Here is a 25186-nt window from a genome sequence, read left to right on the forward strand (position 1 = left end):
TTTAAAATCCTATTAAATACGAGAGGAAAGAATAACTTAAAAAGAAAAGAATGGCAGAATGTTGTTTTAATTTTGGTTTATGCTATTATTTGTATTAACTCAGAACTATCCAAAGAATGGCCCATCTTTGTAATTTCTACATTGGGTACGGCAGTGATCTTTGAACACTGAGATATTTTAAAGATAATCTGTGCCTTAGAAACTTTATCATGCAGACCATCTAGTTACCGATTCTAAGCCAATTTCCCCATAGGTCTTCCAATTGCTTGATGTTCTTTTACAACTGTCATTCTCAAGAGCTATTCAACAGGCTGAGTTTGCATCCCCAGAATCACTGTTCCTTGGGGTCTTCCATGTCACATGAGGAATGTCTTTACCACTGCCACATCTGGCTTTCTTTTGCACATTTGTATTTATCTTTCATGTGGATCTATTCCAAAGCCTCCCGTAAATCTTAGTAGAGTGCCTCTTAGCCTCTGAATTCTCTTTACGTCATGGAAGCATATCTTGAAAGGATTCCAGGAGGGCAGTTATAATGAGTGATCCTCTCATTTTTCTCATTCTTTCTTTCAGACCTGCCAGAGAAACTGCTTATTTCACAGAAGGATGGTGCTGGCTGAAAGATGCTTTCTTGAAATGGAAGGATTACTGCCTTACCCAGGTTCCCCTGAAGATGTATTTTATTTGCATTTTAATTCTTAGAGCTAAAAGGCATGAGCATGAACTATTGAGGATATTAACTCTGAAACTTCATCTGCATTGTTTCTGTTTGCATTCTGTATAGTGTGTTACATAGGGATATATCAACAAAAATATATACTCCTGGCTATAAATTAGGTTTGACTATTCATTTGATAAAAGCTACACCTATCCTTTTGATAATAAATAAATAAATACATAATAGATTGATAATGTCTAGTGTTGGTGAAAGTATGGGGAAGCAGTTACAGTCATTCTTACATATTGCAGAATAGTGGTGATTGCTGCAACATTTTGGGGAGGTATTCTGGCAGCATGTAGCAATATTTTAAAATCCTTTTTTTCTTTTATGAATTCATTTAATGAAAACCTATTGAGCACAGACTATGGAGCAGCAACCATTCTAGTTACTGGGGATATGGTAGTGGCAAAATAAAGTCCTTAACCTCATGGATCATGCTTTTGTTTAGAGTGGGAATGGAGACAGAAAATAAACAAACAACTAAATACAAAGTATGTCAGAGGCAGACTAATGCTCTGAACAAAATAAAGTAGCGTAAGGGGGAATAAGAATACCCGCTTCTTTTGGGGAGGTGTGTCATTTATTTTATATAAAGTGGTCATGAAAGACCCCACTGAGAAACTGACAGTTGAGTAGAAATTTGAAGGAAGTGAGAGAAATAAGGACATCTGGAGACCTGAGCAACAGAGTTCCTAGTAGGGGCAACAGTGAATATAAGAAATTCTAAGGTGGAGGCTTCTTATTGGATCAATGGACTAGTGCTGAGGCCAGTGTGTCTTTTGTAAACATTGATAATGGCATTTTATTATTCAAATTTCTGAAATGTTTATGTTTTCAAATCTATCAGCCTCCTTCTTTACAGTTTTGAACTTTGAAAATATGTTTAGAATGACCCTCCATGTGCTCACAATTATGAAGAAAAATACAGTTGGCCCTCTGTATCTGCAGGTTCTGTATCTGTGGATTCCACCAACTGTGGGTTAAAAATATATTTTAAAAAAATTCCAGAAAGTTCCAAAAGCGAAACTTGAGTTTGCACCATGCCTGCAGCTATTTACATAGCATTTACATTTTATTTACAACTATTTACATAGCATTTACATTGCAATAGGTATTATAAGTAATTTAGAGATGATTTAGAGTATATGGGAGATGTGCGTAGGTTATGTATGAAAATGCTATGCCATTTTATATGCGGGACTTGAGCACCGTCCAATTTTGGTATCTGCGGGGGATCCTGGAACCAATCCCCCATGGATACTGAAGGATGACTGTAGTTTTTTCTTTTAAACTCTACTGATAAGTGTGTTCACACTTAGAACTTTTTGAAACTAGATGTTAACTATGAAAATGATCATGCAGTGATTGTACATCACTACAGTATGTATCCTAAAATCATCTATGTTTATGTTGACAGATTCTTTGCTTGATTGACCAAACTTTAGTTAGGCTCCTGAACCTTCTCCTGGACTCACCTGTATACTTCCTTGTAAAATCCAGTTTTAGCAAGAATCCTGCCAAGTCAGTTTAGCAAGAGTCCCCCATCCTCAATATCTGATCACCCTCTATATCTGATCAGGTTCTTCATCCTTCATCATCCCCCAGATGATGCCTGATTACCCTGGCCTATCTTCAGCAAAGAACCCTGTTAGGTCAGTTTAGGTGAAATTCTCCTTATCCCTGATGTTCCCCTTAGTAATTTTCCATCTACTACCCTCCCTCCCCTTCCACTCCTTGGCTGTATATTCCCACTTGCCCTGTATTTGCAATTAATCTAGGTTTGGTACTGAGTCACTTTTACCTTATTGCAATAGTCCTGAGTAAAAGTTGTTTTTGCTTTTTTAGCTACTGCCCAGCTCTGGTTTTTATTCGAGAATGTTTAGTCTGCAGTGGAGCATCTGAGTCACTCTAGAGTTTTGTAGGTTTCTTAATATTAGGAAGATCATTAGCTATTATAAACTTAGAAATCTTTGTGCGAATAGGTGACTATGTTTTTCTTTTTGTATTAGTATGAATAAGCAGTTAATATGGTTATAATAGCATATAACTCAATGTCTTTTTCTGAGAAAATACTAATCATGAATTATTATGATGGATCAGTGTTGGATGATATTATTTTCTGTGGTTACCTTAAATATATAGTTAAAAATGCCGTCAATTATAATGCAAAAGATCAAATTTGACTATACTCTACCCAGTGATGAATGACAAATATGCTGAAAACTTAAGTTAACCCAGAATTATTTACTTTCCTCAAGATTCCAGTTATTAAAACTTGCAAATACAACACTAGATTAAACTTTCATTTTTTGTTTTTGGCTTGGTCTAGGTACATATAGAGTCCTGCTTTTGGAATGTAAGTCTTATGTATGACTTGCTTTGAGGAAGAGATGCTCGTTAATATTAAAATTTGTATATGAACAGTTAACTATTATACTATTGATGGGTTATATATCTTTTATTGTTACTAATTATATTGCCCTTAGAACCTTTGAAAAATCTGTTGATAACTTCCATTTCTAACAGGAATCATGTTATTCATAGGGTCTCAGCTAAAGGGACACTAATATATATATTAGAGGTGCATTCAATGTTGGAATTGTGTGACCTCTGATACCATAATCATTAAAACCCAGTACTTCTTCATATACTGCCTTAAACGGGATTCTGGGATCCTTCTATGTATACCGGTCTAATTTCCTCAAGGACATTAGAAGTTCCTTGAGGGGATTACACATGGGAAAATAGCACAACAAGTTTTTAAGTGAAGTAAGGAGGTAAACCTTACAATTTTGACCCATAATTTCAGAGTAAGATATGATCATTATCAGCTAGCAGTCATGTTTTTCCATTTCTGGTCAAATTAGCTGTCCACTGTTTCTCTAACATTTGCAGAAAATTGGTTCAATAGTCTGTACATGAATTATTCCCCTGTCTGGTATGAATAAACATGCAATGGAAAATATTAATTAAAGCAAGTCTGGTTATTCAAACAGTGCATTATTTAGGAAAGATCTTTAATATTTAATGCTCATTTTCTTTCTTGTATGTCAACAATCTCCATGATTTTTTGTTATTTAAATTAATAACTGATTAATCAAAAGCACAAATATAGGAATCTTAAGATCTAGTATCCTCATTCATAAAAACACTTTAGTAGTGGTCCCTAAAAGATATCAAATACTTACTGTTTTACAAAACCTGGTGGTAACATTCTCTGTGTTGCCTAAGGGTAGCAATTCTTCAACTGAATGTTTTACTATGACATTTTTTATTTCTTGTAGTGGTGTACATTAAGGTTAATATAACTTGTGTTCTTAAAGCGATTCCTTCAAAAAGAAATGTCGTGAGTTAGAAGTTCATCTTCAAACCCAGTGGCCAAGGGCAGCTCTTTAAAGTGATTTTAATGAATTATCAATTTCATTCTGATACACTACAGTGCCTATAAATACCTACATATTTTCTGGGAATGCATGCATGAAACTATACACACGTTGTCCTTTGTTAGAATGCAAAGCATTGACGTCTGTCTTTAAAAACTATTTTCAGTTTCATTTGGAGATGGCCAAGTTTTAATTAAATAAAAATGTTAGGAATAATGAATAAAGATGGAAAAATGGGATAAAAATTCATCAACCTGGCAGACCTTGCTGATTTGGCATTAAAGAAGTTGTATTTAAGATCTAATTTTAACAACATTCTTCAATAGTGTGACACAGTAAAGGAATATTCTTCACGGGCTACTTTACTTCTAATTTGCTAAATAATGCATTTCTAATTGCTAAAATAATAGTCAGTGAAGGGAATTCCCTGGTGGCGCAGTGGTTAAGAATCCGCCTGCCAATGCAGGGGACACGGGTTCGAGCCCTGGTCCGGGAAGATCCCACATGCTGCAGAGCAACTAAGCCCGTGCGCCACAACTACTGAGCCTGAGCTCTAAAGCCCGCGAGCCACAACTACTGAAGCCCATGTGCCACAACTACTGAAGCCCATGTGCCACAACTACTGAAGCCTGCGTACCCAGAACCCATGCCGCACAACAAGAGAAGCTCCTGCAATGAGAAGCCCTCACACCGCAACGAAGAGTAGCCCCCGCTCACTGCAACTAGAGAAAGCCCGCGCGCAGCAATGAAGACCCAACAGAGCCCAAAAAAAAAAAAAAGTCATTAAATTGTTAAATTGCATTGTATTACTGAAGTACAACATATATTTAAAATATAGCTTTTTAACTGAATACTTAACATTTTTGACTCACAGTAATTGTGGTGGTTTTAAAATGTGTCCCCCAAATCTTTGACACGCCTGTCTATAAAAGGTGGAGCCTAATTTCCCTCCTCTTGACTATGGGCTGTACTTAGTGACTTTCCTCTAATGAATCAAATGTGGTGGAAGTCATGGTGTGTCACTTTCAAGGGTGGTTGTAAAAGATACTGAAGCTTCTGTCTTTCTTTTGAATCACTTGCTTTGGTGGAAGTTGGCTGACTTGTGAGGACACTCAAGCAGCCCTAAGGAGAGATCCTTGTAATGAGGAACTGAGTCCTTCTGCCAAGAAACGGTACTGACTTGCCAGCTACTTGAATGAACCACTCTGGGAGGAAATCCTCCAGCCCTATTCAGACCTTCAGAAAACTGAGCCGTGGCCAACATCATGGCTGCAACCTCCTGTGACACTCCAAGCCAGGATCACTGGGCTAAGTAGTTCTTACATTTCAATCCATAGAAACTGGGAGATGATGCGTATTTTTTGCTCTTTTAAGCCACTAAGTTTTAAGGTAGTTTGTTAGGCTTAACCCTTTAATACTTTGAAATCAGCCTGATAGAGTTTTTGGTTTAACTAGATGTCCATAAAGCTGTATTTCAGGATGCTTTTCTTCCAGTAGTTGTAAATTATGCTCTGGACATTTATTTTTAGTAGTGACTTTAAAAACCTTTTGAGTCTCTGTACAATAGGTAATTAAAGGCAAGCAAAAGTAGATACTTTAAGATTTAAAAAAAAAAAAACAAAAACCTTTTGGTCATATTTATTCTTGAAACAATGATTTTTAAAAGTCTTAGATGTTAACCTAGATGTAAACTAGATGTTAACCAGGCTTTTACTGACCTGTAAGATTTTGATAAGATTACTTGAAACTTCATTTCATATATAACAGTATGACCACCTCTCCAGGATTTGCATGGTTCCCAAAGGGCTTACTTTCTTAAAATCACTGCTGCCTTTCAAATTCTCCATTAATTCATTCATTCATTCATGCATTCATTCCTTCAACCAACAAATATTTATTAAGCACCTACTACATGCCAGATACTATTTAAGGTCCTTGAGATGAGTGATGAATAAAGTCATCATCTTCTGATGAGTAAGGTCAGTTTGGGGATGGTCTGTCCATTCTGCCTCTGTCTCTGTTTCACACCACATGAACCAAGAAGCAGAGTATTTAGCCTTTCCCCTCACTTTTCACCAAACCATTTATTTAAGGAATTTGTGTCCAGGTTTTCCTGAATTTTTGAGTAGGTGGAGACTTTTACCCTGAAGAAACACATATAACTTAAAATTCACGGTAAGACATGCCTGTTTTTAGAAGTCCTGTAGCTATTTCCAGAAGTTGAGCTCCAGGCTCCCTAGTTGTGTTTCCTCATCCTCTTTGTGCCTCCTTCTCTCTTCTTTGTTTTCACACCTTCCCTACTTTTGATTCTCTGTGTATACAATAGGTAATTAAAGGCAAGCAAAAGAGGATACTTTACCTCTTTTTTTCCAGTGTGGAGAATTTTAAATATTTCTTCTGTTGTACTTGCTTTTGCCAACCTATCACCACTTTCACTCTTCCCTAACTCACTTTTGTATCATTGCATTTCCTACACAAAGTTGGTTCCCTCCACAAAAAGAAATCTGGTGCTATCTGTTAAATAATTTTCACACTGCTCCAAGTATTTTTTCCCTGAAGTGAAACATTGATGAATAACATCCAACAAACTGGTCGAACTAGTGGTAAAAGTAGTTAAAAGATTATTTGCTGTGCAGCCACATATATACTTTGTAAATCTTTATTTACCAGTGAATTAGGGACACAATGATAACCACGTAGTCCAAGAAGGCTATTATTTCCAGAGAAATAAATTTTTTTTCAATCTTTAATTTTTAATTTAAACCCCAAATTGGCTTTTTTCAACCTGTGTTCTGTTGTTTGACACAGCAGTTCCATGCAGACCATAGTTAATCTTAACATTAGAATCATTATTCCATTAAAAGTCTAGGCTATAAATCATACTTTTTATGTGAGAAAAATACCAGGAAGAATAGTGAGATTGAGAAATGTATGTTTTGGGAAAAATCATTATGAAATCTTTGCTCATTTTTCTTCTTGCTTTGGATATGCACAGATTCTTTACCATTTAGAGGGTTCAATTATGGAATATCTTTGAAAGCTATAAAAACACAATGTTTTAACTTTCAAGTGAGGAGTATAGAACACAGGTTTATCATACTACCGTTGTTATCCCTAAACAAACAAAAAACTTGTAAAGATGTAGATTTTATAATGGATTTGGTTTCCCTATCAAGTGAAGCATATATATGTATATATTTGTATATGTTTGTGTATATATATATATATATATATATATATATATAGTATTGCATTGCATGGTATGGTATGATATGGCATGGTATGGTATGGTATGGTATTGCATTGTATTAGTATTGCATTGCTTACCACTTCTGGCAATATTCTGCTATTGATGTTGGCAGAGACAAAATCCGAGAACAATATAAATTTTTTTTTTTTAAATCTGAAAACCTTGAAAAAGATTTGCCTTTGACAAAATACAAGGTCTAGTAATTAAGCTATTTCTTTCCCTTCCCTTCTCTTCCCTTCCCATCCCCTTTCTCTGTTTCTTCTTCTCCTTTCTCTTTTCATATATTATAGGCTGGAGAACTTGAAAATATATCAAGCCAGATGAATAGCTATGTGGGACCATAGCATGTGTCCAGGCAGATGTAGAGACTATTATCTATTTCCTCCCTCAAACAGGGATCCATCAGTTGTCTCCTCTTAGAAGTACTTAGAGAATGTAAGTCTGGTTTAAAAATTGCTTTATGTTTTATCAATCTAAATTTTCTCTATAAGGATTGAGGTTTGTTTTGTATCTTTTTTCTAAGCTGCTCAAAGAAAACATAAATATGAGTAGAGAAATATGGATTCCAGTTACAATTAACTTTTAAGTTTGATGTTAAGCATGACATTTATGCTATTCAGGAAACATGTTTATTTATCTATCAAATATATATGTTGCATTAGCTGATCTCTAAGATTTCTTCTAGTTTTTAAGCTGTAAGAGTTTGTGATACTAAGTATCATTTTGTTTTGTGTTAAAATGTGGCATTATTTAATGTAAAATTATCACTGAGCATAACTGGTGCAGTCCATGGCTATCTCAACACCCCCTGGTAATAAAACTTACCCTTCAATTCTCCAAACAAACAAAATTTCAAAACCAGTTTAGTGGACATTTGTTGATATCTTCTGTGATAACCCTCTCCTCAATCCCTTTTTAAAACAGTTGCCGATTTCTCTTGTGGGCATCTAGTGGTGAAGCCAAAAACCTAGGTAGACTATGCCAGTCAGATCAGTTCGTTTCATTGATTGTATGCTTTGGTTCTGGGGTTGCCATCCCATTCTCATGTCGGCTTAGCTCTAATAGAAGTGAAATTCAGGGTTTTGCTGAGAATTCAGGAGTAAAGATGTTCTCTTTTCCTGCTACATGTGGATAAGGAAGCACGTATCCCATGTATTAGCAGCCATCTTGAGATCACCAAATAGGCTGGTTTTAGGAATATGTAAACATCTTGGCATGCAGAGTGAGATATGGGACACACACACACACATACATACACACATTCACATGCACACACAACTTTTGTGATACAGTTGAGCCTAAACTTTTTAGGTATTTCTTTTATTGGTGACCAAAGCCAATGTTTAGCTTTCTAAGTGTGCTAACTAAAGTAAGTTCAGGGGATTAATCACAGTTATATGGGGGGAAAGCAACTACAGGATGGAACGAAATTAGGAGAGGTGCTTAAATCACTGTGAAGGATCCTCAGCTGGTTAAATGAATGGTGATGTGAAAAAGCATGAGCTTTGGAGGAAGGTAAACTTTAGTTTAAATCCTGACTCATTTACTTAGCATAAACATTAGCTAACATTTATTGACCATTTACTGTGTACTGAGTGCTTTTTTTTATCTCATGTAATCCTTTCAATGATTCTTTTACAGGTACTTTTTTTTTTTTTTAACTTTGGGGTTTATTTATTTATTTATGGCTGTGTTGGGTCTTCATTTCTGTGCGAGGGCTTTCTCTAGTTGCGGCAAGCGGGGGCCACTCTTCACCGCAGTGCGCGGGCCTCTCACTATCGCGGCCTCTCTTTTTTGCGGAGCACAGGCTCCAGACGCGCAGGCTCAGTAGTTGTGGCGCACGGGCCTAGTTGCTCCGCGGCATGTGGGATCTTCCCAGACCAGGGCTCGAACCCGCGTCCCCTGCATTGGCAGGCAGATTCTCAACCACTGCGCCACCAGGGAAGCCCCTACAGGTACTATTTTTAATCTCCATTTTACAAATGAGAAAACTGAGGATTAGAGAAGCTAAGGACATCGTTGTTATGTGGCATAGTTAGGTTTCAAACCCAGGTGTGCACTATCGAGAATCTTCATTTTTTTTTTTTTTACTTATCCACAGGTGTATTTTATTTGGCCTATGTATTATATTTTTAAATTGTTTGAGCCAGCATTTAAAAATTGGAGGACTTCATGTAAAAATCCAGACTTGCATCTTCCCTTGAAAAATGTGTCTATATCCTAGGGGAACTATCAACTAGAGAGTTACTCTGTCTCCTCAATTTAGTCAAGACATGACCTCTACAGTTTGCCATAGTTTCTATCCTTCTATATTGTTGTCCTGACTGCAAAGCTGGGACAGTAAGCAGTGACCATTTCTTTCACGTTGTTGCCTTTCTTATAATAGAGAAAATGTACCTTCAAAAATGAAGGATGGGGGCTTCCCTGGTGGCGCAGTGGTTGAGAATCTGCCTGCCAATGCAGGGGACACGGGTTCGAGCCCTGGTCAGGGAAGATCCCACATGCCGTGGAGCAACTAGGCCCGTGCGCCACAATTTCTGAGCCTGTGCGTCTGGAGCCTGTGCTCCCCAACAAGAGAGGCCGCAATAGTGAGAGGCCCGTGCACCGCGATGAAGAGTGGCCCCCACTTGCCGCAACTAGAGAAAGCCCTCACACAGAAACGAAGACCCAACACAGCCATAAATAAATAAATTAATTAAAAAAAAATGAAATCATTTTAAAAAAATGAAGGATGGATCTAGAGGGTGGGGATTTTCAAGGAAAAGGAGACAGTGTTCTCTTTTTTTTCTTTCAGATTTATTGAGATATAACTGATATATAACACTGTTTAAGTTTAAGATGTACGTGTTGATTTGATACACTTATATCCTACAGAAGGCTTAATACCATAGCATTAGCTAACACCTCCATCGTGTCACGTAATTACCCTTTCTTTTTTTGTGATGAGAACATTTAAAATTATAGTCAATAATACTGTATTGTATACTTGAAAGTTGCTGTACTCTTAATTGTAGAAGCAAAGAAAATTTTTCTTGTTTAATATGCAAGTGCCACACCTAATTTATTCATTTGTCTTACCTGCTTGGCTCCTGTGAACATTTGAGTTTGTGAAACTTGCACTAAACAATACTTTTTTTTTTTTCTGTGTAATTTGGGAAACTCTTCTTCAAGCCTTCTTTTCCTCATTTTAAGAATGGAGACTTTATGACAGGATTAAATGAGATAACCTATTTAAACATCTTAGCTTAATACCTGGTTCTGGTGGTTGCTCAGAAAAAAGAAGCCTTAGCTTCTCTAACCATTCTTTTTCATGTATGAATCTGGCCTACATTACTGTAATACAGTCGTTAACACAGTATTTTATTTTTTTTACCTTAATGGCTTTGCTGTCTATATCATTTGCAAACTATTATCTACTTGGTCTTTTGCTTCGTGGACCTGTGGATAGTGCCTTTTGAATTTGAGGGCTGTAAAGGGAACATGAATTAGTACCATGTGGATGAGATTTCAGTGGGCTGAAACTTCCCATGGTATGAGAGAAATCAAGTAGCAGTGTCTGTTTCCTCAAACTGCCGTCCAGGAGAGAAGGTTTATGACAGAAAGAGGCCAAATTGCACATCTAGAATAAAATAGGTACTGACTGTCAAGAAAAAGAGGCACTTTAATTGGTGATGGTACTGTCAAATTTCCCAGAAGCTGTCACCATGGGAGTGACCCCTCCAGAGTAATGTTAGGTCAAATGAGGGAAGAAAAATATATCCTTCTCAGTGCCTTGCCCTTTTGGAGCCATTCAGTATGTCAGGTAAAATAAGAGTTTCATGATAGGAAAGTCAGTCCCAATATCTATCTGCCTTTAACTTTGGAGAAAAATAAGTATTATTTATAGCCATCAACATATCCTGGAATTTAGCCCATCACTGAAAGGATTGAATTATAAACGTTTAAAGCAATAAAAAGTAATACTGTTTAATTTAACCCTTTTACTGTACAGTGACTTCTCTGAATTCTTCCGGCTGGTTAACTAGATACTGGAAACCAAGTCTTTTAACTTTCAGGGTAGTGGTCTTTTCATTGTACTATGCCTCTGATTGTGGTTCTTCTGTGAGCTGATGCTTAAAGGACACTATTAACATTCAAAAGAATATGGTGAGAGTGGATTCCTATCCATGATCCTCTCAGCCCCCTTAACTTACTGAGGTCTGCTTCCTTTTGGGGAGCAGGTAATTGCTCTCTCCACCCACATGGGTCAGAGGGAGCTGCTATATTTGTACAATATGACCCTTGCTCTCTAACCACAACCAATTTGTTGAATGGTAGGTATATAAATCAAAGCAGTCAAATCAATCCTTCCCATGACAATTTGGAATTGGGACTGAAAAAATAAGGTTGACCTCTTTTTGATTGGCTGAATATGTAACATATAAATTCAGTAGCCTGGGGCTGCTCTATTAACTAAAAAACAGAAAGCTAGTTGAAATGAAGAAGACATGAAATTAATTGCAAAGGGAAGCAGCAATGAGAGAGGGAGAAGGAGGATTCCTTGCGTTCCCTATTTCCAGTCTTGTGCTCCATGAGGTATCACTGTAATCTCCTAATGGAGTCCCTCTTCTATTTAAAGTAGTTCAAGGGGGTTCTCTCTAAAAATCTTTCATTTTTTAATAATCAGAGTCCAAAATTCTCATTTGAGATTTTGTATCTTTATATTTGTGGTTTTCTTGATGGCAAGTTGCATCTTGTCTCTTCTTATCAGTGGACGGTATATAATAGTATATAGCACTTACAAAGCACTTTCTGTGTGCCAGGCACCATCGTAGGCACATTATAAACATTATCCCTAAGCCTTAGCCTGCAAATAAGGAAATAATATTGACATTTTAGAAGTGCCATTTAGAATGATTAACTTGCCCAAGATTCCTCATCTCATAAGTGACAGAGCAAACTTTATACCTATTTCTTCATTTATTCCTTGAGAAATATCTCATTAAATGCCTACTATCTTCCAAGTATTCCAAAGGCACTGAAGATGCATAAATGAGCCAGACAGACAAGGTCTCAGTTCTCATGGTTCTACATTTTAATGGAAGATGCAGGCAATAAACAGACAAGTAAGTATAAATATAAAGCAGTGGTAAAGGATATAGTGAATACAATATGAGATGGGGTAAAAATGAGAGATTGGGGACTATTTTACGTTAAAATTGTCAGAAAAGTACCCTTTGAAAAAAGACCTAAATGGAGAAAAGAGTAAGCCAAGAAAAGACCTGCTGGAGATGCTTTCCAGGTAGAAGCAACAGCAGGTGCAAAAAAACTCTTGCTAATAGATAAATCAATCAATGGAATGTTAGAAATCCTAGAACTATACCCATATATCCAAATATTTCATGTTTATATATGAAAACATATTACAGAAGTGCTGTACAGATGATTTGAAAAAAGGTGGGCTTAGCAATAAAAAAGTTAATGGACACACATTTGTTTATGTGGAAAGATATGAAATTGAATCCGCTTCACTTCTACAGACCCACAAACAAACATCAATTCTTGGTGACATTAATTATAAAAGATGTAATTATATATTTTTAGAGAAACATATTCTTTATTATATTCTTAAACATGACACAAACCGTCAAATTATACAGAAAATTAATAACTTTACATTAAAGGTAAGACCTTACATTTATGAAAAGACTGTAAATCATGAAAATGCAAACTAAAAACTATGATGTATTTGTAATACTTATGACTCTCATAGGATTAATATCCAGACTGTCTTGTATACGATGTTCTAATGATGAATACTTAGGTGATGATGATGACACAAAAACATCTCAAATAGTTCTTTCCATATAGTTATTAGATTTTCACACAAAGACACACACACATACACAACAGATACGTTTATTAAGTGTACATGATGATTATTTACTACATTAAGTAGAAATGGATCATCATAAAGGTCTTCATCTTTGTCACCTTCAGTTTAGTAGGCTAAGGAGGAGGAGAAGGAAGGGTTGGTTTTGCTGACTCAGGAGTGGCAGAGGCAGAAGAAGTGGGGGAGGTGAAAGGGGAGAAAAGAGGGGCAGGCACACTCGGCAAACTTTATGGAAATACACTGTAATTTCTGTCTGACTTTCTAATTTCTCTAAAGTTTTTTATATGGTGCCAATCCTTTGCTGGAATTAAATTCTCCAGCTTTATATACTTTACCTTCCTTTTGCTTTAAGATGTCATATAGTGACTTCACTGTTTCTCCAATCCTATTAGAGTCTACAGGTATCCTTTCTTATAACAATCCTGCACCCACATAAAAGCTGCATTGTCAATATGAGATAAAAAGGTATTTTGCAAAAAGTGCAAGGTTTTCGTGCCTGCTGGTGTAGCTGCAGGGATGGCTTCATGAATTTGCTTTTCTGTTTTTACAATGGTCCTTACACAGGATTCACTTATCTTGAAATGCCGGCAACAACAGCTGCAGACCTCAATTTACGGTACATAGCAAGCGATTCAGATTTTTCCTGTAATGTCATGACTTTTCTCTGTTTCTTGGGAGCACTTCCAGCATCACTAGTGGCACATTGTATGGGTCTCATGGTGTTGTTCAAGGTTTAAGGTATTTCACTAAACACGATGGAAAATACGCGAGAACTGCGAGAGATCATGTTCCCGCGAGATGAGATTTTACGGGCGAGACAGAGCTACTCAGGTGGGGATGATTGGCGTCTCTGGCGTTTGAAACCGAGGCTCACAACCCTCGAGCTCCCCGCAGTAGCAACAGGAGGTGGCTATGAAATTATCACAGGACTACGGTATGTACTACTGTTACTTTGATGCAGTTATGACTTAATTCTTCATCTTTACGTTTGTTTACATTTCTCTTGACCGCAAATGGCGCCATGTACAGTTTGTGTGCAGTTTTGGTAAATGTTAACTTTTTATGATAGATTTCTGTATATTTTATTGTGGTAAATGATAAAATAGACTAGTATCTACATATAAGTTATGAATTTATGACGTACCTAACTTTTTCTTAATTTTTTCGATATTTCTAGACTACTAGGTTCATCTGCGAGCTTTTTCAAATTGTTGCAAATCTCCAAAAATTTTCCAGTATGTTTATTTAAAAAAAAAATCCCTGTATAAGTGGACCCCTGTTGTTCAAGGGTCAACTGTATAATCACGTGGGAAACGTTAGTATTATCTAGTAGAAAAGCAGATGCATGTACCTTAAGAACCAGCAATTGTATAAGGTATTGTACGCTCACACCTTGGATAAACTCTTACACATTTGTAAGTGATAAGATATGTGTATTTATCACAGCTTATTTTCTTAATAGAGGAAGCAGTCCAACTTCCATCATTAGAAACAGTAGATAACCAAATTTGGTTTGTGCATACAGTGGATTACTATTTAGTAATGAAACATAGATGGATTTTAAAAACAATGGTTATCAATCAATAAATAAAAGTGGTGGAAAGATCTACCTAAACCTTAAAAACATGCATGAGCAAGCTTGTCAACTAGGGACGTCTGTTTGTAGGGCAAGTCTAAGGAAAACCAAATGATGATTAAAAGAAAGTTAGTACAGCTGTTACCTCTCAGGGGGTATGGAGGGGCTCTGTTCAGGGAGGAGCATCCAGAGATCTTCAAAATACCCATAAGGGTCTCTTCCTTAAGCTGGGTTCTGGGTGCTAGGTGTTGTTTTTATCATTATTTAAACCATACACCTAACAAACTTTAAGCATTACAGGTGCTATTTTCTATGCACAAAATAGTTCACAATTGAAAAATAAATAAAACATAAATATACCATAACGCTATACTTCCACAATGCAAACGGAAAGCAATCATTTTCCCACGCTAGTACAATTCAAATTGATTCTATTTCTTTATTTCTTCCTTTAAGCATCCCTAAAATTCTTTCACAGGAAAGCAGTTTATTCCTCATTTATCATTGTATACCCTGCTTTTAGGCTTTAAAATTTGGTGAAAGAAACACCAGTTTCATGTTTGGATATGGGTAATCGAATGTGCAGTTGAGTAAGTAAAATGTAAGTTGTTATTGTCAAATACCGTTATGCACTTCTTTATGTACCAAAGACAACTTGTTTTCTTATTAGATGCTTTGAAAACCCTTCAGAGCTTTGATAAGTAGCCATCTGTAAAGAACATTTTGAGCTTTTAATTTATTTTTTTCTATAGAGATGAACTAGAAGAAAATTCTTACTATAAGTGCATGCAATTGAAGGCTGGAAGAAGAGATGTGTAGTAAAGGAAGACAATAGAAATTTATGTGCATAGTATTCTATTTTTTCCCTAAATATTGTTCTCTGTTCTTCATGGCTGGCTTCTTATTCTTTGATAATACTGCCCAAGCATTTTGATCGATTAAGTAAGAAAGAACTTCTGATCCGCCTATTCAAAGGTAGTAACCTTCAACTAATGCCACTTTTAATTTCCCAGTAATTGTAATTTATAGTTGATATAGGAAGAAGACCAAAGATAAGGACCATTTAGGGAAAAGGCTTATTTTTCTGTCTCTCTGAAGGGTGCCACATGTAATATAAAGAGTGGTAAAGATTGAAGCTAGTTGGGCTCTAGGAACAAAGTTCCTTCTACTGAGTATCTTTTTTCCCTCTTATTTCTTACTATAGCTCAGGTCAGTGTATCTGATTCTTTCCAATACTAAATCCTCTACTTAAAAATATAAAATTGTACTTTAAAAAACAGTGGTATATTGGTTCAAATCTTTAAATTTCCTTAAGTGCATCAGACAGCTAAAATTAAATCATTAAAAATACCTGTATGCCAAGACATGGACATGAACTGCAGAAGCTCTGAGTTATAAATCAAGCTTTTGGAACTATGTAGCACTTTTTTCTGTAGAGTTAACCTATATTTTTCTTTCAAGAATTGGGGAGGATTATCTTCTCCCCATTTGCTTAAGAAGCACAGCACTCAGGGATGTAGAGGGACTTTGGGGGCTTGTGCTATTATCACATTTGGTCTTCGCTCTTCATATCAATTATGGTTCTTTAGTTGAAAGCAAATAAAACAAACTCTGATAAGCCTAAGCAAAGTAGATATTTGTTGAAAGGATATAGAGTAGTTCAGAGAATTGTTGAACAATTGTGTAAAGATTGTAAACTTTATAAATGACTACAGTTGCTCTGAAAATTCAGGGAGCAGAAATGGATGGTCCTTATAGGGTACTTCTCTTGGATGAATGAACTTGAACTTTTTAATCTGTGGGTTTTTCTGCTTAAAATTCAAGTTCCAGGAAGAGAACATCTGGCGTCCTGCCCACCCTTGGCCAGGAGTTGAGGGGGCCTTGATCTATTTTCCCACTAAATTTATATTCAAAGAAAAATCAGGGTCCTGTGACAAAAACAAACAAACAAAAAAACAAACAAGGAATTGATGCTGGTGTAGCAGTAAACTACAAACAAAACAAAACAAATTGTGAAAACATATTGCCACAGCATTAATAGTAGGAATACATTGCCTAGCAGAGCTCTTTTGCTTCTCTCCTACTTTTAAAATGACATACATCATTTCAGTGGACAACCCATTTACAATATTAAAAATGGGTGATGTTAGTAACTTTCCAACTAAAATAGGCTGCAAAGGAGGCAAAAGTAGAAGAATTATGATCAGTCTGGAAAGCATTAGTGAATATAGCAATCTGGACTAGAGGGGTTCTTAGAATTAAATGACTGGGTCTACAGTTTGTTCTTCAGTAAATGGGTGTTTATGCCAAGGGAATGGTTGTTTCACTGTATTTTATTACACTCTACTGTTCTCTCAAATTAATAAAAAGTTCCTTCGCCTTTGTTGACCAGAAAACACACACATAATTTGGTGGGCTCAGGTTAAGAATATGCCCTGGGATCCAATGAGGTGACATTAATAGCAGGTTAGGGAACTGAGTTAACCATGTTGTTGTATAAACGAAAGGCTTCCTTAGATTTCTTATCTGGTAGCAGAGAACTATATGACCGAGTTTCCAATAACAAGAAGGTGTTACCTCTGTCTGCGATTTGGGCTAATAAACCTTTCCCCCTGGAGAAATTGGGAATGCATATTGCCCATTTATAGTGTAGTGGCTCTACTTTATGATACCATTATTTTCTAAAATATGAGCACTCCTGTTCATTAAATTACACCTTAATGTTTATTGTCTAATCAAACTGGATGACATTAAAATCAAATTGATTTTCATTTTAATTTGTGGGAGGCATTATCAAGATTTTTCTGGGAGAGTTTCTTAAAGAATGAGTTGCTCTTGAGTTTGAGGTTTAAATTTGCAGAGTCTCAAGAACCAATGGATACTCACTTGTGCTGAAGATTGTAAATTGTTTAATATTTATCTTCTGTTTCTTCATTAGTAACATTTCCATGAATTGTGGAGATAGGGAAGGGAAGCAATGTGCCCTGCTCAAGAAACAAAAAGCAAAAACAAAATCAAAGTTCTGCAATGCCCAGTCTTTCCGGCAGATAAAAATGACTGACGTGTAAGCAGGAGTCATTTGGTAGAGAGTCCAGGAAAAAATTTGTAAAGGGAGCAACTTGGTGACAAGATGCATGCTGTCTGTCCTTCCCCCTTTTCCCTTCTTCCAGCCTTCTCTGGGAACACTGTGGTTGCAGTAGCATATTCTCTGTTTTCATTGAGACAACCTTGAGAATGAAAGGCACGTGCTAAAGACAATGTGACAGTAAGATGGAAGAGGCTTAGGACAATGAGAATATTGTCCATCTTTCATATCAGCGCTGGTTGTCCTACTTCTTCTGGGCTTCCATATTGAGAAAATAAAACTGTATCTTGCTCAAACAACTGTTATTTGAGGCCTGTTTTAGCAGCTGAATGCAATTCCAAATTCATGTGATGCTTTTAATAGTTTTATGTTCTTGGTCTTCTTTCCAAACTAAACCATTTTTAAGCTCATGGGAAGATTGTGGGAAGGCCAAACTACAGAGAGCAAAAATGAGAGTTAGTGTGGTGTAGAAGTAAATGAGGCAAAGAAATGCAGAGCAAGGGCAGAAATTATAAAAACAATTAAGAATTTTAAAAGTACCCCCAGGGAGCTTCTACTTTGATTAATACAGTAACCATATGAGCAACTCTGGTAGTACATGTTAAATATACAATACAGTACCGTTAGCTATAGGTACTATGCTCTATATAGTAGATCTCCAGAACTTATTTTGCATGGCTGAAACTTTGTAACCTTTGAGCATCACCTCCTCATTTCCCTTCCCCTCAGCCCCTGACAACCACCATTATATTGTCTGCTTCTATACGTTTGACTATTTTAGATTCCACGTGTAAGTAATATCATGTAGTATTTGTCTTCGTGTCTAACTTCCTTCACTCAGCACGATGTCCTCCAGGACTACCCATGTAGATCTTATGTTAAGTGTTCTTATCAGACACAGAAAATAAAAATAGCAATATTGGGCTTCCCTGGTGGCGCAGGGGTTGAGAATCTGCCTGCCAATGCAGGGGACACGGGTTCGAGCCCTGGTCTGGGAAGATCCCACATGCTGCAGAGCAACTAGGCCCGTGAGCCAAAACTACTGAGCCTGCGCGTCTGGAGCCTGTGCTCCGCAACAAGAGAGGCCGCGATAGTGAGAGGCCCGCGCACCGCGATGAAGAGTGGCCCCCGCTCACCACAACTAGAGAAAGCCCTGGCACAGAAACGAAGACCCAACACAGCCAAAAATAAATATAAAAATAAATAAATTTTAAAAAAGACCTAAAGAAGAAATACATGGCGAATATCTTAAAAAAAAAAAAAGCAATATTAATAGTAACAAAGGGAGTGAGAAGAAAGTTTGGGAGGCAGTGGATATGTCTGTGGCCTTGATGGTGGTGATGGTTCCATGGATTCCATGGATGTATACTTATCTCCAAACTCATAGGTTGTATACATTAAATATGTAGAGATTTTTACATGTTAATCATACCTTAATTGGTTAAAAAAACAAAGCAGATAGGCTTCACTTCCTCATATCTAGGTAAAAATAGTGTTGACTCTAGTGTGGAGAATTCATCTCTTTCTGTGTTGTGTGGGTTTTTAAATAGCGGGTGTTTGATCTTAAATCCTTCTTAGAACAGGAATGGTACCAATAAATGTATAAATTAATATCTAAAAAGTAACTAAATGAAAATACATAACCTGTCTTGTAAAAGGCATTTCTTGTTTCTGCCAGGCCAGTATCTAGTTTCCTATCTTTTAGTAGCTGCAGCCTGATTTTGAGGAGTAACTGCCCCTACCACAGTCTAAGATTTGGATGAGACTGACCTCCTTTCTTGGCACCATGGTTAGGCAAACAACCTAGGCGTGGACATATTTCATCCCCTGCCATGATAACTGGTGCAGGAATCATCAATGTGACATGAGTCAGGCCATTAGCATGTAATCTAGTAAAGGCTGGGGCAGAGGAGCATCTGTTTTGCTACCTGTGCAGAACAAGGAATCTTGGAGCAGCCTGTGACATCTCAGGAGAGAGCCTGCCTGAAGATGATGCCAACACAGGAAAGCAGACTTGAGAGACAGAGAGGAACAGATTTCTGACTACATCACTTTAAATAAGTTTTCCAAGTGATTTTGTGCAGGTGGTCCAAGGCTCCCCTTTGGAAAATATTGTTTTATGCTTCAGCCTTACTAAAAAGGCTACCTAGAGAAATACCCTAAACGAATCAGAGACCTATTTTCCTAACATCCCTGTTACTTGCTTATTTCTTGTGTATGTTAAACTCATACTTCCATTGCTTGAGATTTATTATGCTTGTTAATTTCAGGTGTACAGCATAGTGATTCAGTATATTTGCAGATTGTACTCCATTATAAGTTATTACAAGATAATTCCCTGTGCTATACAGTATATCCTTGTTGCTTATCTATTTTATACCTAGTGGTTTGTATCTGTTAATCTCATGCCTCTAATTTGTTCCTCCGTGCTTCCCTCTCCCCTTTGGTAACCACAGGTTTGTTTTCTATGTCTGTGAGTCTGTTTCTGTTTTGCATATACATTTATTTGTATTATTTTTTAGATTCCACGTGTAAGTGATATCATACAGTGTTTGTCTTTCTCTGACTCTCCAGTTTCTTTATCACATTGGTCTCGGTGTTGATAACCTTATTTATCTTCTCATTCTACCTATGGGAAAAGGGCCAAAGCTGATGAGACTGGGAGCTGGAGCTAGTGACTGGGTGAAAAAGACTGAGGATTCACCTTTTCTCAGAATCTGTTACCCTGGTTACTGCACTTTAACTTAGGCGTTTGTTCCTAGAAAACAGAAAAAGATTTTGCCACATTCATAGAAGCCCCAAGTTCCAGAACACCATCCAGTAATCCCCCAAGTACTATAATCTATGTTCAACTAACACACAGAAACAATCTCTTTTTCCCTAGATGAACATTCTGTGGCAGTATTTTCTCAGAAACTGTACCTTGGTGGGCCATTCTGCTCTGTCACTTTAGCTGTTAAGCCTACAGTATGGCTTTGTTAGCACCAAAATATGTTTTCATATCATAATCATTGCTGTAATAAATGGGGTAACAGAGAGTATCTATTGAGTAAGGCTTCGGTGGACCCACAGGAGTTGTATATTATATAAAAAACAAAAATGAATTCAAGACTGTAAAACATAAAACTTCCTTTCCCAGCAGCAATATGCCAACCTGTAAAATACAATCATAGGTGTTTTCCACAATCAAAAGTCTAATGCCAATCCGTATCATTATTCCGGCTTCCTAAACGGAAGTATTTCTTCTGTAAACAACCTAAAGTTTGATTCCAAAGGTAACCTTTTCTCCTAGAGGGAAATATCACAATCCTATGCTTTCTGAAGAATAGTGTAAAACTTGTATCCTATTTTGTGCTCCTATTTTAAGTGCATATGTGATTTCTGTTAAGGTACTCTGTCTGACTTTTTAAGAACATATATTTTGTTAATTTAATAGCATTCTGGGTGAGCAGGCTAGTAAAATACTGGGGACCAGAAATTTAAAAAATGTAAGTTCACAAAAGTTAAGTAATTGAATTGCCACTTGTTTTCAATTTACTTACCTGAGAAAATAGCAGTATTTGCTATTATCTAGTACAAAATAATATTTCAGACTAAATTTAATATTTCTACATGAAATTATTTAAAGATGTTAGAATATGTTCTCTTAGGAAAAACAACGTGGTAAATTATGTGAATGGGTAAATCCACATGCAGATATTTTTCTCCTTTCTGCCTTGTGTTTCTTTTAGTTCAAGGAAAATGCCCAGAGTACAAGATAACTCCCAAACCGCCCGCGCCTAAGTCTTCACTTACCTTCTGTTTATTCAGTCAATCAATCATTCGGTTATATAGCAAGTATTTGAAGGACCTCCCTCCTTCCCCTCCTCCTTCCCTCCCTTCCTTCTTTCCTTATTTCCTTGAATATTTAAGTTCTATTCTCTTAGCAAATATCAATTATATACCACAGTGTTATCAACTCTAGTCACCATGTTTTACATAAGATCCTCAGACTTCGTTTTATAGCTGAAAATCTGTACCCTTTTACTAACCTCTCCCTATTTCCTCAACTTTCCGATCCTTGGCAACCAGTTTACGCTGTTTCTGTGAGTTTGGCTTTTTAATGTGCCACATACAAGTGAGGTCATACAGTATTTGTCTTTCTCTGTCTGACATTTCATTTAGCATAATGTCCTCAAAGGTCATCCAAGTTGTTGCAAACAGCAGGGTTTCCTGCTTTCTCATGGGAGAATAGTATTTCACTGTGTACCTCTTTATCTGTTCATCCATTGACAGACATTTAGGTTAATTCCATATCTTGGCTATTGTGAATAATGCTGTAATGAACATGGGAGTGCAAATACCTCTTTTATATCCTGTTTTCATTTTCTTTGGATAAATCCCCAGAAGTGAAATTGCTGGATCATGTGGTAGTTCTATTTTTAATTGTTTGAGGAACCTCCATATTATTGTCCATAGTGGCTGCACCAGTTATATTCCCATCAAGAGTGCACAAGGGTTCCCTTTTCTCCACATCCTTGCCAATACTTGTTATTTCTTGTCATTTAAAAAAAAATTTATTTATCGTATTTATTTTATTTTTTTGGCTGTGTTGGGTCTTGTTGCGTGTGGGCTTTTTCTAGTTGCGGTGAGCGGGGGCTATTCTTCGTTGCGGTGCGCGGGCTTCTCATTGTGGTGACTTCTCTTGTTGCGGAGCACGGGCTCTTGGTGCGCGGGCTTCAGTAGTTGTGGCACACGGGCTCAGTAGTTGTGGCTTGTGGTCTCTAGAGCACAGACTCAGTAGTTGTGGTGTATGGGCTTAGTTGCTCCACAGCATGTGGGATCTTCCTGGACCAGGGCTCAAACCCACGTCCCCTGCATTGGCAGGCGGATTCTTAATCACTGCGCTGCCAGGGAAGCCCTATTTCTTGTCTTTTTGATAATAGCCATTCTAAAGGGTGTGAGGTGTTACCATATTGTGGTTTTAATTTGCATTTCTCTGATGATTACTGATGTTGAGTGCCTTTTCCTGTACCTGCTGGACATTTGTATGTCTTCTTTGGAAATATGTTTATTCAGATCTTCTGCCATTTTTAATCATTTTTTTTTGTTGTTGTTGTAGAATTATATGAATTCTTTATATACTTTGGATTTATTTATTCCTTACCAGTTATATGATTTGCAAATATTTTCTCCCGTTCCATAGGTTGCCGTTTCATTTTGTTGATGGTTTCCTTTGTTGTGCAGAAGCTTTTTTAGTTTGATGTAGTCTCACTTGTTGATTTTTGCTTTTGTTGCCTTTGGTTTTGTTGTCAAATCCCAAAAGTCATCGCTAAGACCAATGTCAAGGCTTTTACCCCATGTATTTTCTTCCAGGAAGTTTATGGTTTCAGGTCTTATGTTCATGTTTCTAATGCATTTTGAGTTGATTTTTGTGCATCAACACAAAATAGGGGTCCAGTTTCATTCTTTTGCATTTGAGGATCTATTTTAGAATGCATCAGAATCTCCTCAAGTGATTATCAATGAAAATTATCAGGCCTCATTCTCTGAACATCTCTCTCAGTAGATTAAGGATTTGGTATAAAAAAAAATCTCAATTTTGCCAGGTTTTGCAAGTACTTCTGATTCAATACTATAAGCCACACTAAGGAAAATATTGCCTTCCTGTATGCTATGCGTCCTAATGTCAAATGTGGTTGAAATGATACTATTTAAATCAGGGCTGGGTGCAGCAAGCAAGGAACCCAAGGTACAAAATTTAAGGAGGCATCCTTGGCCATGACCCTGAGCTTGACCTACAGATTCAGCTAACCCAGCACTTTTTCTGAATTGTTGAATCCCCATCCCCACCCCGTGTCCAAGTGGGGGCTTGCGTTTCATCGTGACTTTGGCTCTCTACCTTCTCAGAGAGAGCTAATACAGTTCAGCTGATTGTCACATAGATGGGCATTATGTAACTCCCTGTAATACCAGATTTACTTTCAGATCATCGGTGAGTTAACTGAACAAATGGCAGAGGTCCTGCCAAAATCTGAGGCCTTGTCCTCTGCCCTTGCAAGTAGTTTAAGTGTAATTTCATTTAAATAGTCCAAAAGCTTTTAAATAAATACAACTTGGCAGATAAATGATATTTGGGGAAGGTAAGAACAGAAACTGTATGAAAGGGCCAAATTAAGTGAATAAATATTTCTCATAGAAGTAAGTCATATTAATTTGTACTTTTCAAAGGTATTACTGTCCATACTTGCATTTACCTGTCAATATGTTTATATTTATCTAACACATCTTCTTTATGGTATGTTGATCCTAGATGTAAGCAAAACATGACAGTGATGTGGCCTGTAAGCATAGGCGCTCTGGATGTGACCAAGTGGAATAATGCTGTATTCCTCCTACAGATGACATTGCAGTTATTAATTGCTGAGTGCATTAGAATATATGTGAACCTCATACCTCAAGGGTGTTTGTTTTACTCTTAAAGTTTTTCAGTTCAAAAAAAGGTTAAAGATCTATTTCCTGACCAAAGAGAGTCAGCCATCTTCAGGTTTGCTCTGTACTATGTACTAAATTTAAATCTGCCTGTTATAATAAGCTAGTTGGGAACAGACCTACACTCTTAAATCTCTGATGCTGAGACTTTTCTTAACTCTGTTTCTGAAGATGTAGTCTGCTTGTCAGCATTTCAATTGTTGCTAATCTTATTCAGCATCCCACATAATTAGAATTGCTACACATTCTAACTGTTCAATCATCTCTTCCCTCCTTTATGAAACATGCTAACAGACTATGAAATGGAGGTGGGCTCCCTGTGCTCTTGCTTTGAGTCTAAAGGAAGTTAAATATAAAAACCCAGGAAGTGTCTGAATACACCTCCCTTTCAACGTGATCTTCAGTTAGTACATTTCCCTTGAGGTTGGCAGAGAAATGTGAATACAATTTTTGTTTAAAACTATCCAATTTCAACTTAAAATTTAAAGTCTTAAAATGTTCCTCTACTGATCCAGTGGGTGCCCTAGATTATAGAGGAATGGAGAGAGAGAGAGAGAGGAAGAAAAAACTTGGCTGAATCATTTGCTATCTTGTGATACTTCATGTCGTATGTTGTTTGTCTTACTAGAAATGAATATATGTTAATTCAGATATTCAGATCTAAGAAGAGGGCATGACATGGGACAAACTAAGCTAGGTTGAAGACACCTACAGATATGTTGAGCTTTGGAAAACATCTGGATTTTGGAATATTGGTCCAAACCTGTTTGCTCTCAGAGGGTCTCTCATAGGTGTGAAGAAAAAAAACTTACATTGTGATTTTTATTA

The 25186-nt window shown here is 36.9% G+C and overlaps 1 long non-coding RNA gene across 1 annotated transcript in view; it reads left to right on the forward strand.

Moving 5' to 3' along the window:
* The window catches only part of LOC309658247, a 537688-nt gene that overhangs the window by 363107 nt on the left and 149395 nt on the right, over positions 1-25186 (forward strand). Inside the window, exon 7 of the long non-coding RNA XR_014262136.1 lies at positions 574-7789. This is a non-coding gene — a long non-coding RNA (uncharacterized lncRNA). The remainder of the gene's footprint in view (positions 1-573; positions 7790-25186) is intronic.

This window comes from Balaenoptera physalus (assembly GCF_965194825.1).
Source record: "Balaenoptera physalus genome assembly, chromosome: 3".
In the NCBI taxonomy this organism is placed as follows: Eukaryota; Metazoa; Chordata; class Mammalia; order Artiodactyla; family Balaenopteridae; genus Balaenoptera; species Balaenoptera physalus.